The sequence below is a fragment of the Tribolium madens genome, unplaced genomic scaffold (assembly GCF_015345945.1).
Source record: "Tribolium madens isolate multiple individuals breed KSU strain unplaced genomic scaffold, Tmad_KSU_1.1 Scaffold_97;HRSCAF=244;Tcas5.2_LG3a, whole genome shotgun sequence".
NCBI classification, from domain to species: Eukaryota; Metazoa; Arthropoda; class Insecta; order Coleoptera; family Tenebrionidae; genus Tribolium; species Tribolium madens.
The window spans coordinates 5558855-5574921 of NW_025401069.1; the positions used below are offsets into that span (position 1 = coordinate 5558855).

At 34.1% G+C, this 16067-nt stretch overlaps 1 protein-coding gene across 3 annotated transcripts in view; it reads right to left on the reverse strand.

Annotated features, from left to right (window-relative positions):
* LOC123015303 (ras-GEF domain-containing family member 1B-like) overlaps positions 1-16067 on the reverse strand; it is a 30846-nt gene that overhangs the window by 5999 nt on the left and 8780 nt on the right. The gene's annotated exons all lie outside the window — the stretch shown is intronic.

The window sequence follows — 16067 nt, forward strand, 5'->3', positions numbered from 1 at the left end:
AATTTATTGATATCTATTAATCTCATATCAAGATACATTTTACGATGCATATCACAATAAAATAAAATTTTATCGATTATACATTTAGTATATGAATGTAAATAATCTTGTGGACTTTTCACTTCCGCATTTTCCTTTCGTTTGTGACTGTACGAATAATAAAACCAGGGCGAACATTCCGACATAATGTTTATTTATGTTTGGTGTGAAATGAATAATACCCAAAAAATTTCTCGAAATAGTAATATCATAATATTAATTCTAGAGTTCACGACTGTTGGAGAATACGTATACCACTATCAAATTCTCAACAAAAGCTATCGAAAAGTCCATAAAGCGCTTTCCAGATTCTGATATTGCGGTGCATCGGAACTAAACAAGTTGTTTTTGTTTTATTTGTTGCAGTACGTTTCTGGCTTGGAGGAGTGTAGCGTATTGTACAGCAAGCAACCTCTGAACTAATTTTCAGTGCGGTGTAAATACAAATCATCTCACGCTATTACTGTAATTATTTTCCATATCTTCACATACTGACTTCTAACAAACTCAACACAGGTAAAATTCAAATTAATTTTTCATAAAAATTGAATTTGTTTTATGTTCCTAACTTACTATAGTAGACTTTGGTCATCCTGTAATCGATAGAGCTGCAGCAGGACAGTCCGGCTTGACATTGCGGAAAACAAAGATTTAATCTGGAAAACTGATTACGATAGAAACAATTTAAAGATAATCTAGTTTCTCCGAGTACACGACTTATAAGAAAAAAATGTCAAACGATAACAGTTCATTTATCCAAAAACTTTAAAATTGGTGCAAACAAAAATGATTAAAATTAGTTAAACCCGAATAGTCCGAAGCGGTGATAATACTAGTATGTAATTATGTTTAATTAATAAATAAGCACGTTTTACTGAATTGGGGTTACATTTAGATTAGACAAAGCATAAACCGTGAGTTACGTGAGGTTTAATGTCTAAAGCACGTAAACTATAACAATAAAAATATAATTTCTGACGCATTTTTAATATGTAAGGTTCGTGAATAAACTCTATACACTAAAAATGCTGTTCCTTTTTCATAAAAATACGTATAAGGGAGTTTAAACATAACGGATAATTAATTATTTGAAATAACAAAATCTTATGTTTTCTATACTCTAAGTGGTCATTAAATTTATACAGTAACCAAGATTACGGAAATTACTATAAGATCTAATGAGTAATGATTAACAACTGAAGATAGTTCTATCTTAAAGATAGTCGAGTTTTCTATTCGTATTTTGCTTACTGATGAGATTGAGAATATTTTATATCTAAATATTGCTATGGATAAACCAGTAATATTTGTAATGAGGTAGTGGAGCTTTTCCTAGCAGTATTACTTAAGTTTTGATGCCTTCCCAAAATCCTATAAAAATATTTGCCACATTGTGTTACCTTATCCAAAAAAAGGAAATAGAAATCTTCATATAAAAATACCGAAAAAATAAGAAACTCTCACTTTGCACAATTCCTGCCTTTATTTGTTACTCTTATTGTAACTGACAAAAAAAAACGAAACGAATTTTTATTGTGTTGAAAATCATCTGGTGTATCCAGTAGCTGAAATTGCAAATTTTATTGTCAATATTCATTATTTCATTTTGTTGAATCATCATTACTTTTTATCTCACGCTGAGAGGAGTTTCTCCTTGAATAAAACGCCATCCTTCATTTTATGACCATTTATTGAATTTTTATCAATGTCCCACAGAGTTCTTTCCTTCTACATATACACACAATAATATCCTCATCCTCATACAATGCACATCCTCGACATGCAACCGTCTTCTTCCTCAAAATTACTTGCAATTCACACACTTTGTGTTACATCCTCGCCGCATGTTTTACATATTTTGCAAGGTAATTATCGTTGTTATTCAGAACGTGCTGAACTTACATCAAGTGCACAAACAACGGTTTGTATGATGACAACTAAAATATCATGTTCATTATTTAGTTTAATTACCTGAACGGAGCGTGTTCTGTCTTGATTCTTAATTACCAACAAGACCAAAAACTAGCTTAAATTTAATTAACATGACTTTCAAAAATTTCACATTTCGTAATATGTTTTATTTTTCGCTTTGTTATATCAACTCTATAAAGTTAAAACTGGTGTCTATAAATGTCATATGAACGCAGACATCCAGGAATAGAGGATATGGTTTTGAAATTACGAGTGAACTATTTCTAACCGCGACCTCTTTGAGTAATTCAAGTCGATCGATTGTGGACGAATTTTCAAAACATGTCGGATTGCTTTTCCTGGAACCTCCGGAGTGCAGCAGCCACAAAATGTGTGCCGATAAATGCACTTCCTCGACGTAGGTCGGCCGGCACTGCCAGGAAATTGAAGTTCCGGATATGGATATGTCATTTAATAACTAGGTTATTATCACCAAATGTGTATCTTTTTATGTGATTTTGAACTCGTCGGCCTTAACACGTCCCTTGCTGATTGATTTTTCTCTTCCGTTTACACTCGGGTTTACACTATTGGTTGCATACGTGACCACTTCGTTGTGTAAATCCCATTTGATTGTAAACAAAATTCCAAAATTGGATTGATTAAATTGTGTAATTAATTTAATAGAATTAATCCACTAGTGACCAGGCCCAGAGGCTATTCGATGTTGAAGACGGTGAAGTTGGCTGAAATCCAGTCAAAAATGCCAGAAATGTCAAGTCAGAATGTGGTATTTAGTGAAATATGGGAGGATATAAGTTGGAAGAAAGAAATTACTTCAAATTCTGGAAGATTACTTTCCTGATTTTATTTTATCCTATGAACTTTACGTTTTGTAAAGTACCTTATTTTTGCTATGAATTATTATTTATTAGCCACAACGATACCAAACATAAATCAAATGTCGAATACATAATTAATAATTATACATAATGTACCTACGTAAAAAATGTTTTTTGTGGTGTGATTCCTTGGGTCAATTGAAAAAAGAAGTTTCTATGGATCTATGTCCGGAAATGCTTACCTCACAATAAAGCACAATCTCTTATGAAACATAATCTGAAAGGATTTATTTTCGTAATGCATTTGACCTTGTTCAAATAATAATGAATTTCCCCTGAGCTTTGGTATAGTTTGAGTAGTATACCTATTCTAATATGATTGATTGATGAATAGGTTGTTTGCATTCTCGTATTTTAATCTCTCTGTGTTATAAAATATTACAGATGCTGTTCTTACTTCTTCATAAATCATGAAAAAAAATTTCTTTTAATTCTCAAGCAATGCTTACATTTCTTAATTTCACTACTTAATTCATAATAAATAGTATGGTAAACTTGGTTGTTTTTTATCAAAGGTTCGGGTCATACACAATAAGGTTAGTGACTTTGAAATCTGATTTTAAAACGAGACACTCAAAAATAAATTTGTTAAGTAACACATTTAAATGCAAATCATGTTCAAGGTTGTTATATTAGTCCACATTTATTAATACTATTAAATAAACATTCAGTTTAAACCACAACAGCACACAAATTCATTAATAAAAATTCCTCGACAAAAGCGCGCAACATTTTGTTAAAATTAAAAATATGCCCAATACAATAATTGTAAAACAGGATGGAAGTGTATCGCATTTCACATTTACCTACATTAACTGACAACAACAATTATTAGCATTAGCTAGGTCACCTAATTTTACTCCACTGGAGATTTTTTTTTATTGTTTAAAGTGTCAGCTTACAATGTGAAAGGCAACATTATCCAAACATTAAATTTCCTTAAAAATTTCACAAAGTTCGTACAACTGATGGAAAAAGTTAATTGTAAAAGAATTTCTGTTCGCATTACTCGAAAAGGCAAACTGACACAATTTCTTTATTCAAACTAACAATTTCGTTATTAATTAAACCACCGACACAGCGCAACTTTATAAATGAGATAATGTGTACGTTATAAATTGAGTTTCCATAATCCCACCTGTGACAGTAGTTCAATAGTAGTAATTTGCAGACTAGTATCCAATTAACATTATCACAAAACAAGAGGAAATAATTACAGTTCGAGTATGTTTAATAAAAGTTTATTTACAGCGGCCATCACTGCCGCACCCTAAGCAATTTTAACAAAATAATGAGAAGTAAACGAACCTACGCATTGATTGTTTAAACGAGTGTGAAAAACTCTGAGCAACTTTCCCCATCAACCTCCACCTCTACAAATATAGCAAAATCAAGTAATTTACGAAATCATTTCCTGCAAGCTTCGTCCTTTGAACCAACCTCTTGGGAGCAAAAAATAAAATGCGAGTTAAAAATAATCCGATAATGGTTGTAAAACGTCAAACGAAACAGCCGTTTTGTTAAGTGTTCCTCCCAATTAAATTTATTGATGTCAGTACGCGTTTTTAGTGCACACGCGAGAAAAGATGTTATTACACACTAGCTTGTTCTTTTCTAATTTTAACTTTAAATATATTTCAATAAAACGTTCCTAGCCTGAACTTGGCCCCTTATAAATTTCAGGCGGCTATCTAATAAAGGTAATAAATTCGGGAGCAGCCTTGAACCCGCGTCGCATCCAAATTCGCCACTCAACGAATCAAAACTTTTTCGACGTTTAAAGAGACCACGATTTACAAAACTGTGGCCAATTAAAACACTTTATTCCGAGACACCGGCACCTGGCGAAATAAACTCTGATTTTAAAGTCGAAAGTTTTGACACAGGTGCACATTTTTTCTTTATTTGCTCAACCCGAACAAATTCAAGACATGAGACGCATTATTAGTCAGTGTTTTACATCAGTTATTTGCGGATCAAGTAAAGCCGCTCAAAAATAAACAAGGGATTTCTCGTTAATATTAAGATCGATTGGTGTTGTTTTCATAAAAAACAGACAAGCTTATTAATAGCATTGCAGAATTGGTAAATGTATTTCCATTCATTCATATTTAGCAGATCAAGGTTAACGAGTGGATTAATTTATTAATCCTATTATCACAAAGACATCAACATACAGGTGGAAGATTTTGCAATCGTATCAACTTTAAATTGTTATCAAACACAGTGGAAGTTTAACGAACTGTTGTCAATTAACTTGGCACAATAACAATCCTCTGATTGGAGTAATTTCTCAATTATTTTCGCTAACATTAATAAAGCATTATTAACATTAGTAGTTTCAACCTTGGGTACATGTTTGACAATGAAAAGTGTATTAACGCAATGTTGCTTAATCGAGTGCAGGCACCTATACTTATCTTTCAAGAACCAAATTAAAATTATTTTGAATTATGTCGCTTTGCGATTTATTTCCGTTTATGAGATGGTGTCAGTTTAATCCTTGACCCTAATAACAATAGTAGTAATCATTAATTTTTATAGTACTTATGAGTCACTTGAAACATGTGCAATTATAAACATCCTTGCAAATTGTTAATTTTTCCGCGAGAAAATAAATAGATTTTGGATGTTTATCCTCGAACAAACAGGATTGACTGCCTAATACAAATAGACTCCTTTATCTGCGTCAGACATAAAATTCCACCCTAGTGTATAATGCGTCCAAAGATTATCAAAATTATGCACAGTCATGGCCGATGTAAATTTTCAGTTAATCTAGAAACAGAAACAACTGATCTTTCTCGGTCTATTAGATTTGTGCCTTTTGGCGCCGACTTTAATTCAAGATTTTAATAGAACCATTATAGTTTGTGGCACGAATTTCTCCAAGTCGACTTCGCCACGGTTTACCATCGAAACTAATCCGTTTAAACACTCGCTTTTAGTGAAGAAAGAAGGTTATTTATAAGTAAAATCTGCTTAAAAAACACCGAAAGTGTTTTCAAAAGATCAGAACTTTTTTTATTAGGTAACAAGGAAATAAGTCAGGCGCGAAAGTAATTAAAACCAACAGTGAGTTTTAATAAATGTGAAAGTGTTACAAGTTAGCTACAATTATACAATGCTGTTTCAATTATTAGTGGAATGTAAAAATGCCGCCGACAATTAGAGCGCTGCCGGGTTATGTAACAATTTGATTAGTGTTTTATACAGAAACGTCGAAAATTATCCATTATTAATTTAATTACCGAGCAATTAAGGAGAAGGTTAATTACTCTTGGTCTTGGAAGACCTGTCGCAAATAGTGGACTTTTGGAACAGAAATTACGAGCATTCAAATAAATTCTAAATAATATAAAGGTAACAAGCACAAAGTACAAAATGCAAGAAATATAAATAACTTATAAGTTGGTTGAGGTTTCCTCTTTTGCATACACGATGGTTTATTGGAACCAGATGTTACGTTGGCTATTCCATAATCCGTTGTGTAACAAAGGTCGCCACAAGGTTGTAATCTGATTCGACCAAACCTTTATCAATGAATAACTTTGGTGGTTTTAAAATTTGTGTAGAGTTTATGATGTGGAACACCACCACTCCCATATGTTTCACTGGAAAAAAACGAAAAAATTTCACACTGGGTGGTAACTCTTTGTGGTCTTACTTCCCTATATACCTCCTGTGGCATCAAGTTCTCACAAAACCATTTCAATAGTTTGGTAATTTTAATAAAACTTGCAACAAGAAAAGAAAAAAAACTGAAACTTTCTGCTCTAATAATTTATTCACTCTGGGTCCTCTGTGGACGATATAACAACTCGTGCACTTTTATTCCGAGTGAGCTGCACTTCAGAGTTGAGATCTGGTTATTTTGCATGTGAACTTTGACGTCTGTATATTATCCAGCTCTCGCAATTTGCAATTCTCATCAGGGAAATCGAACTATTGTAACGAATGTGGACATTCAATATGTCTCGTCGTTAATCCCCTCATTTCAAGCTCGAGTTGTAGGAACGCGTTGAAATGCGGTTTTGCGAGGATTTCTGTCCATTTAAAAGCTGACAAAATACAAAAGTGTGATTGATGAATGGTTTTATCATGTTAATGCTTCCATTTCTATCTAAATCAGGATGGATGTGAAATTGGACAGCTGCTATTAACCTTGCGTCCACCAGTTCCGCTCGATTTATGGGAAACGCGATCGTTGTAACGTTTTAATACTACAAATTGTTACAATTACCCCATTTAAAGAGAGAAAGTGAGGATCATACAATGTGACGCAATCAACGAAATAGAAATTCTGATTAAAACTCCTAGGATAGTGCTGGAAATCACTTGATTAACTCTGCTACACTTTGTCCAACAGCAAGTTTCAATTATCGAAACAAAACCACATGGCCCGATTCGCCTCATTACTCGCTAAACATTAAGGATGTAACTGGTTGGAAATGAAAAATGTGCAGATCTGAATACCAGACACCACGTAATTCCCAATGCTCCTTTTTCTTGTCTTGATAAAACCCAGTTATTAATAGGTACACCTCCCAACACCCACCAAAGTCCTTCACAGAAATTCCAGCTTTGCCAAATGACAGAACAACTAATGATTTGCGAGATAATGTTCTCATTATCTTCTATAACACTGATTCGAAAATAACGGTTTGTGAATGAAAATAGGTTACACCCACACAAATTAAAGTCGTGTGTTTGTCTTTAGAAAAACTTTGAAGAGAAGATAATTAATTCGAGCTCGGACCCTCTCTAGTTCCCTAAGAAAAAAATGCTGCGTCATACCGTAAATCTAGAGATAGTCCATTTAGGCCCATTTAATTATAAGAATGTGTATTGACCATTTGTCATTCTAATTGAATTAAAACGACGAAAGAAAAGTGACGGTCACGTGCTACTAGAAGATAAAGTATGAAACACAAGAAACCTAAACATCCTCAGGCACGTGCTCGAAACAATGGGGGAAGAAACAATTTCCATTAATCGTTGAAGGTAGCAGGAAGACGATTTAACAGAATAATCAACTCGGCTGCATTTACATTTGATTGATCACTTCATGCTGTGAAATTTAAAGACATTCACGAAAGGAGAAAATAAATCAACCACCGAAATCTCTTATCACACCTTGAATTAGACCCATTCCCCTTATCTCACGACATCTTAACTTTGCGAATAGAGTGACTTGAGACAACAAACGAGAAAAGTTGGCCATAGAGGAAAATGCCTCCAGGGCGAAAGTAAATATATTGCGAGTGAAAAAACATAGGACGTTGTAAGAAACTCGAAAAATAAAAGTAGTGGTGCGACCTCAATCAACACTTATGTGTTAGCATCGCCCATATGGCATTTGGAGGGTCATAATGTGCACCCCCTGGCAGAGACACGTCGAGAATAAAAGCAAAAAAGCGTCGTCCCTGGTAGTCTTGAAGTGGGACTCTGACATGACAAACATCCATTTTCATCTATTCATAATTTATAAAAGGATAAATGCATCACTTCAATTTCCGGATGTATGGGATTGCTATAGGCGCAATTTCCGTGCTGTAATTTATCGGTATTATATTGGCAACCGACACAGTAAATATCAAAGAAAACAAATCAAATTGAAGCAGCAGGAAAGAAATGTCGGTACTTTTCCAAGGCGGCGTTCAAAGGCTACATAAAAATTGTTTACGTTGTGGGAGTATAAAATTTTTCCGCGTACCGACAAGACAAATTCGAGTAACATGTTAATTTCTACAAACAATTGACGTCACCTCTGGGACGAAATTTCACTAATGCGGAGGTAAAAAACGACCAGTTTGAAGATGAAACAAATTTTAATTGCGCTATAACTGAAACTTTCCTCGTCGGCAAATTATTAGTTTATGTGTTTAGAGAAAATAGCTCTGTTTACTCTGCCCGAGCTCTATGTGAAACTCTTTGAAACACCGAATACACGGCAACAAAATTACTCGACCAGACTCTTACTTTGACAGAAATTTAATGAAATTAAACGGAGATAGTTTGATTTCAAATTGATTTCGTAAAGAGAGGTATTTAAGCTGAGGTATTTAACGAGAATTCTCATTAAGCTCAGTCCCCTTAAACACCGAGCGGATTAACTCGTCTAAATACTGCCGAAACACTGATGCCAGTTTATGAAGAAAACATTTCGCCAAATCTCTTGATTCCGCAAAGTGGTAAGTTTGTTGAAAATTCAATCTAAGTATGCATCGCAGGTCTGGTTCAGTTACTTGAAATCTGTTGAAAATTGTCTCACGTGTTATGCGTGTCTTTTTTGCAAAGCAAAAATTAAATATGCCAACTGCAAATAAAGGCACGTATTAAACACACCTTCGATTTCCCACTGTTTAACAAACCTACTTTTTTCAAAACTCAACCGTAAAAGTTTAGAGAGTCTAAATGATTCATAAGAGGTTGTGGGTGGATAATGAAAATATGAAAGCCACTCCATCGAAAAATATAAGGTTATGCAAAAATATGAAATCAGCAAACATCACAATTTTATTGTAGAACGTAAAATTACTAAAGCTGCTCGTAAATTCTAACAACAGAGTGTTTGCCAAGAAAAAAGTTTATGTATTTGACCATGGCCTTGTGTAACGAGGAATACATTAAACAGATAGTAAACATTCTGATTAGATAAGAATTTTTAAGGATAAAAATTCCGAAAAATAACATTTCAAAAATACATATCTAAATATCGGTATACAGTTTCCCCCCATAGGTGAACAAGACTTAATGCATATCATTTTTAACATAATATTGTTATTATTTTGACAGATGAAGTGGCCATGTACCTCTCTGGTAGGTAAATAGCCACTTTCTTTTCTAAAGTTAGAATGAAAAAACTTACTTTCTGTTAGGAACTATACGAGTAAGGAGAAATCCTAAAATGGTAGTTTTTCTCAAAAACTCCAAATTATTTTCGAAGTAATTGAAATAAATTTTGCACTTAAAAATCAAACGTTTTAATTAAATTATTATTTCAAACACTGAAAGAAAACAATCGATCTAATTGGGTAATAAATAAGTGATTCAAAGTACTTTTGTCGTATCATTCTAAACAATGTTCAGTCATAATACATATTTACCTTTTGCAATTAATCAAATCCGTGAAACAACACTTAACTATTATTTGCTAGAAATGAACAATGAGAGAACAATGACCGAAGAGAGTAACAGTTTAGCTTATCGTAAACCAAAAATTTCCATAAAACCTTTAGTAGATGATTTTTTTATGCAAAAAAGTCATTAATAACTTCCTTAACGATCGAGAGGAGATAACGTTACCTAATAATAATTCATAACAAGCGACTACAAATTTCCACATGAAGCAGTGATTTTTGAAATTAACATCACAATAAGAGCTTCATTCTCGAGAACGCCAGATTTGAATTTCAGCAGCAACCCCTCTCAAAAGCATCCCTTAAACAGGAAATAAATATCAGTCATCAAAATGTTGAACGAGTTCATCAGCAAACCATTTCTCATTTAATAAGTGAAATCAGGAAGTTTCCTCGACAAACATGAAGTTTTTCTATTAACTCCACCTATTGTTACTCTAACTTAATCCAAGTTCTATGAATTGAATCCCAAAGAGTTGTCTTTTGTTAAAAAAGTAATAAAATACATAACTGACTCGCGTTCTAAGTGTCTATCCATCATACTGGAAGTGCACAAGAACGATGTGAGGATTTATTGATTAGAAAAACAATACAGCAAACTGTACTCTAGCAATAAAGTTTCAAACTGATGTAATAAAATATCTGACAAAAGAACAGTCAAGAAATCTCGAATGTAATTTGAATCAATCGATCGCCAAGCTCATGACAATCCTATTGAAAATGTCAGCCACACAAACATTGAAACAACAGATCTACTTTTCTGATATAAACGCAACTGGAAGCTTTTTCTCCCCAGATCTTAATCGTTTTGCTCATTTCTCGTTTTTATGCTCCGTAATTTACATAAAACGACCGGTATGTGGTTATTGCACCAAACGCCAGTTTCGTGAGGAATAAACTTTTCCAAGACTCCGCTTTTTATGGCAATTGTCACGTCAAGAAATAAAAATACCAAAACCCAATATTTTTCGTGGCAGACATCTTCACCCTCCGCTCTGAATCAAACACCCCTAAGAGTAAATCCCCCCAATGTGAGTCATCGATACGGCCTTCCAGTACAAGAATACGAGTGCATCAACCCCAATCCAGAATACGTAGCAGAAATGATGGCGAAAAATATACTAAATCCATCAAGTGCAAGAAGGATAACCCTCGTTTGTGGCCGTTGTTAGTGTCTTCAAGATTGATCTCACGAGGGGTAAAAATTGATCATGCTTTATATCGACGGTTAAAATGATGATGTATGGGGCAGATTGAAGTCCTCAATGGAAACGGCTTTTAATGAGGCAAGGAAACGATGAAATTTAATACAAGTAAACCCGATTATACAAATTTTTAATTAATATTACCACACCCTCATTATGCTACCACATCTATGATAAATATTTACATTATTTTAATAGCTACAAGAGGGTCTTCGCCCCTGACAAATTAGTAAAAATTAGGCTTGATACTGGCAATATTGATCGAGGTTTATGCATAGTTGAGTAAGCTTGAAACTGAAAGTGATCTAATGTATCTTTAATACAAAGGGAATCAAACCTAAAGCTTTATTAAATGTGTAAGCTAAACTTGGTGGAATTTCCTCACAATTTCCGAACTGCATGATGAAACAATGATGTTACAATTGCCAGGCAAGCGGAAACTTGAGAGATGAGGTGGAAAGTGATTTGATTAACTAGAGATGGAGAGAACAAGCAACGCTAAAGCGTTTTTCGAAGAAATGCATATTTTCCGACAGAAACGCCGGTTAGACACCCCACCTAAGTGGATTTTTCCACACTTTTCAGACAAAGTAGCAAAGCCAAGTCTAGACTAAACAATTATTACCCGAATGATTTATTTACGCGAGCGGTACTTGTAAATATTCCCAGATTTATTACCATAAACCGTGTAAACATCATTAACCAAAGAAATTAGTTTAGTTCAAAGACGTACCAGAAAAAGAGATTATGGAAGCTCGGAAGCAGAAGCCAGTCAATAAATAACCATCAAGTGTTTTAATGAATTTATAATGAACTATGAGTGGTACTTGTTCGGCAAATCCGCCAGACTATAAAGTTTACCAAACCACTCGAAGGCTAAAGACCCGCCAATGCATCGATGCGGGGCCAAAGTTTACATACAAAACGAACCGAACAAATTGAGAACAAGTAAACACATTTGATATTTATGACACGTTCGAGGCCGAAAGAATAACAAAGAAATTTGGTGTCAATTTATTTGGCTAGTTTTACAGGATATCGACTCGCATGATTGAAAAACCAAGCTGCAATTTTGTCTCTGGACGACGCAAGCAGATGCTTTTTGCAGCTGTGCAACAGGGTCGCTGAACAAGGTGTCAGATGCACAATCTGCACAGATAAGCGAAAAGAACAGGATAATCTGGAAAGATACCATTCAGCAAATTGTAAATGCAGACATGCAAAAATAATGCCTCACACACGAAATTTACAAGAAAAATCTAAAACCAACTTTCCACATTAATTCGATAAACATTTTACAAAAACAAGCAGATTTATTAAACGGGAAAATTAATCATCATAAAATAACTTTCTCAACTGTAATTGAAGATCGTTTTAAAATTAGGTAATAACGACTCTTAAAGAATTAACCTTTTCAGTTTAATTATAATGTTAGAGACCATTCATCTTACAAATAGCTTTGAGCCTTACGTTGTAATTATGAAATGAATAAAATACTAATCAACTTAGTCCTTAATACGCCGTTTTTCATTTTATTGACGCCAAAGTATAAATAACAAGAAAACATTTATGTAACATGCATGCTCTAAATGATGGTCGATTAAATGATAAATTTAAAATTTCCATTAATCACTTACCTACCTAAGACTGTAAATACATAAAGTGTATAGATAAATACGCTGAATAAACACAAATTGAGAAAATTGTTATTTTATAAAGTATTAGGTAATGTTTGTTATCTGTTTCCCTATTATTTTGACGTTCTGTCTTAAAATCCACTAAAAATTGCTTCAAATATTTGATTGCCCCAGTAATAAGATTTATGAACGCCTGACCTAAAAATCATAATTCCAAATACGAATGTAAGAAAGTGACAACAATTAGTATTCGGTGAAGGGATCCGAATTTATTTTATTAGGTCAAACCAATGAAAGCAGAAATAAATTGAATTAACTCATTCATTGTGCAATTAGAAACCTGAAGAAAATACAGCACCGACAAAGATATTTTGCTATCTTATCTCCCACTTACATAATACGAAATGGTTTACAATTCCGCACACAACAAAGATTTTGATCGTGAACTTGGAATTATTTTACTTATCAATGATTCACAGCTAATTATACATTCAGAACAACAGAAATTGTTGGTGAGTCATGTGAACAAATTTTGTATTTTTATATGTAGTATAATGGTGGATGAGACATCTCCCTTGAAAGCCGTTAGTTTTATCAGTTTGGCGGTCTAGACAGTTGACTTAAATTTCCTGTTTTAAACCGATAAAACTTTCTTAGACTTATCGAAAAATCAATTAAAATTTATTTATGTGATGTTGACAAGAATCATATAAAAGTGATTGGCACTTGACAGTTACCAGCGCGTCAACTAATCAATTTCAAGGAAAACGCGTCTATTTTACTTACATTGTGTGTAATTTCGAGTCGGAAAAAACTAAAAAGACATTTCCAAGTGCAAAAACTCTAACTCACACGTGTCTGTCATATCATATTATTTGCAATAACGCCACATGCACTATAATTATCGTTCTGTGCAGTTAATTAACTCTTGTTAAAGGTAGAGTACAACCAACAGCGATTCGATTAGACCGAACTAATGAGTTTTTAATCAGAGAATCACACCCGCTCAAAATAAAGGTCTAACCACTAGTCCGTGATTCCTGAGCGACATATAAACAATCACATTTATGTGGCGTCGACCCATTTCTGCAGGATATCTGCCCTTTGTTTCCTCGTTTGCATTTAGTTACACTTTTGACGGAAATTCGTGTGAAATCTACCGAAAGAAAAACATTTCCGTAATTTACACAAAAAGGAATAGATAAAAAAATAGCACGAACCTTTAACATGAGAAGTACTAAATTACAAAATAATTACATGGTTGAAACTATTTGCATTTTTTGTGGAGGAGTCTCTCATGTGTGGTACCAACTCGATAAATCAGAGCCCTAAATTAACACTTTATGGAGAATGTGGACGTAGGAGAGGTGTAAAAAAGAATTGACAATGAGGCAGTTATTTATCTAAACTTTTAGTGTCACCGGTGGTACCTCGCCTACGTGTTTTGATGGTGCAGTGAACAGCAACCTGACAGCACAAAGGAGCGATTCAATTACGACGCTCCCTGCTATTCCTGCTGGTACTACTATATAAGTAAATTCTGAATACCTTGTAAATCTCAAAATACAGATACTTGAATAATTTCCAACTATTCTTAGAGTTCCATAGAAGGATATACAAACGTTGCTCAATACCGATAAATAGATCTCTGGTGTAGATTTCATGACGCCAGTTAGAAAAAAAGTATCAAGCACATGGCGGCCATAATTAATTCAGTGAAATCGTAGAGTCACAAAGGAATTGAAAAAAGAGCGAATGACGCCAAACTAACATGGTCATCCAGTCATACCGATCGCAAATAAAAAATTCCGTGGAACATTATGAAATATCCGCAGGAAGTGAATTCATAAATACTGTAATTTATCTAAAAGTAATATCAGAAGACATCTGCAATTTATTTAAGTTAGATATGCATCGCCGGTATTAACATACAGATGCTGTAACTAGGAAAAGATCTCGAGAGTAGTTAACAGAGTTGATAATCCTCCAGGCATCTAAAAGATCATAAAAAGAAGTATCCTCTACAAACCAAGCAATTATCGCAATTTAAAATCCTGTTTAACATTTTGCTCAACAAATAGGTAAGTAAAAAATCATCTTTAAGCAATTTCGGAAAGGTCATTTACACCAACCGGAACCGCTGGGCCGCCGACTCGGCAGGCCCTCGATGTTTTATCACCATTCCAACTCGTTCAAATATTCATCAGGGGTAACTAGAACTGCTTTCAGCTTTTATCTACTTGATCCACAACGGCAAGTATCTATTTAAATATGCAACATGTGAAATGATAGCCCTAATACAAGGATGCAACTCCATATTTGCTTTGTAAAGGACCCGTTTGTGCGTAGAACTAACTATTTCATTCAATGGATCTCTCACTTGGTGAATTCGTGAATCGGGAATAACATGAGTGTTACCTTTGCACAAATTCTGATTATTATTGATTTAAACAGGTCTTTGTATCGGCTCAGAATGCTCCGACACTGACAGAAGCAACAATAAAATAACGAATTTGAATGGCAAATATTGTTTGCAGCAGGTTAATGACACTTCATAAATGTTATTGTAAAATTTCGTCGCCTTTCAAATGCTAAGCCGATATTTGAATAAGATGAGATTTCCGCCTACACCTCTCGTGTCCAACTTATGAAAATTAAATGCACCTGACTTTCACTGAGAAAAATTCAATTTTATTGCACGTAAATACAATCCGAGACAAAAACTAAAATGCCTGAAACACATCTCAAAAAATAAAATGCTGATCAACTTGTTCCAATCGATATCAAAACACAAATAAATAATAAACAAAACGCTAACTTCTTGTGTCAGCACTTTTCCTTTTTGGTCCCTCAAACAACAAACAAACCCACTTACGCCTTTCCGATACGCGAATGAAATAAAAACAAATCCGTTATGATCACAGAAGCTCAAAACCAACACCAACCGATCTAAAAAATGCCGTAAACATACACCTACGGCCGACATGAGATCATTTGGACTATTCGAGGTTAAATTTGTCCAGCAGATGAACATCTCAAGGTTCGTTTAGGCGTTCTTGCAAGAGAATCCCGACTTTGCCATTTATTGTAATGTCGCGCAAAAATCACACAATACGGGCTGGGTATCAGATTGGAAAACGAACTTTTCCAATAACACAAAACGAGAAAAACTGTGAGTCTGATAAGAGTTTTCTGACATTACCGGATGGGAATGTCCTCCACATTTAAACA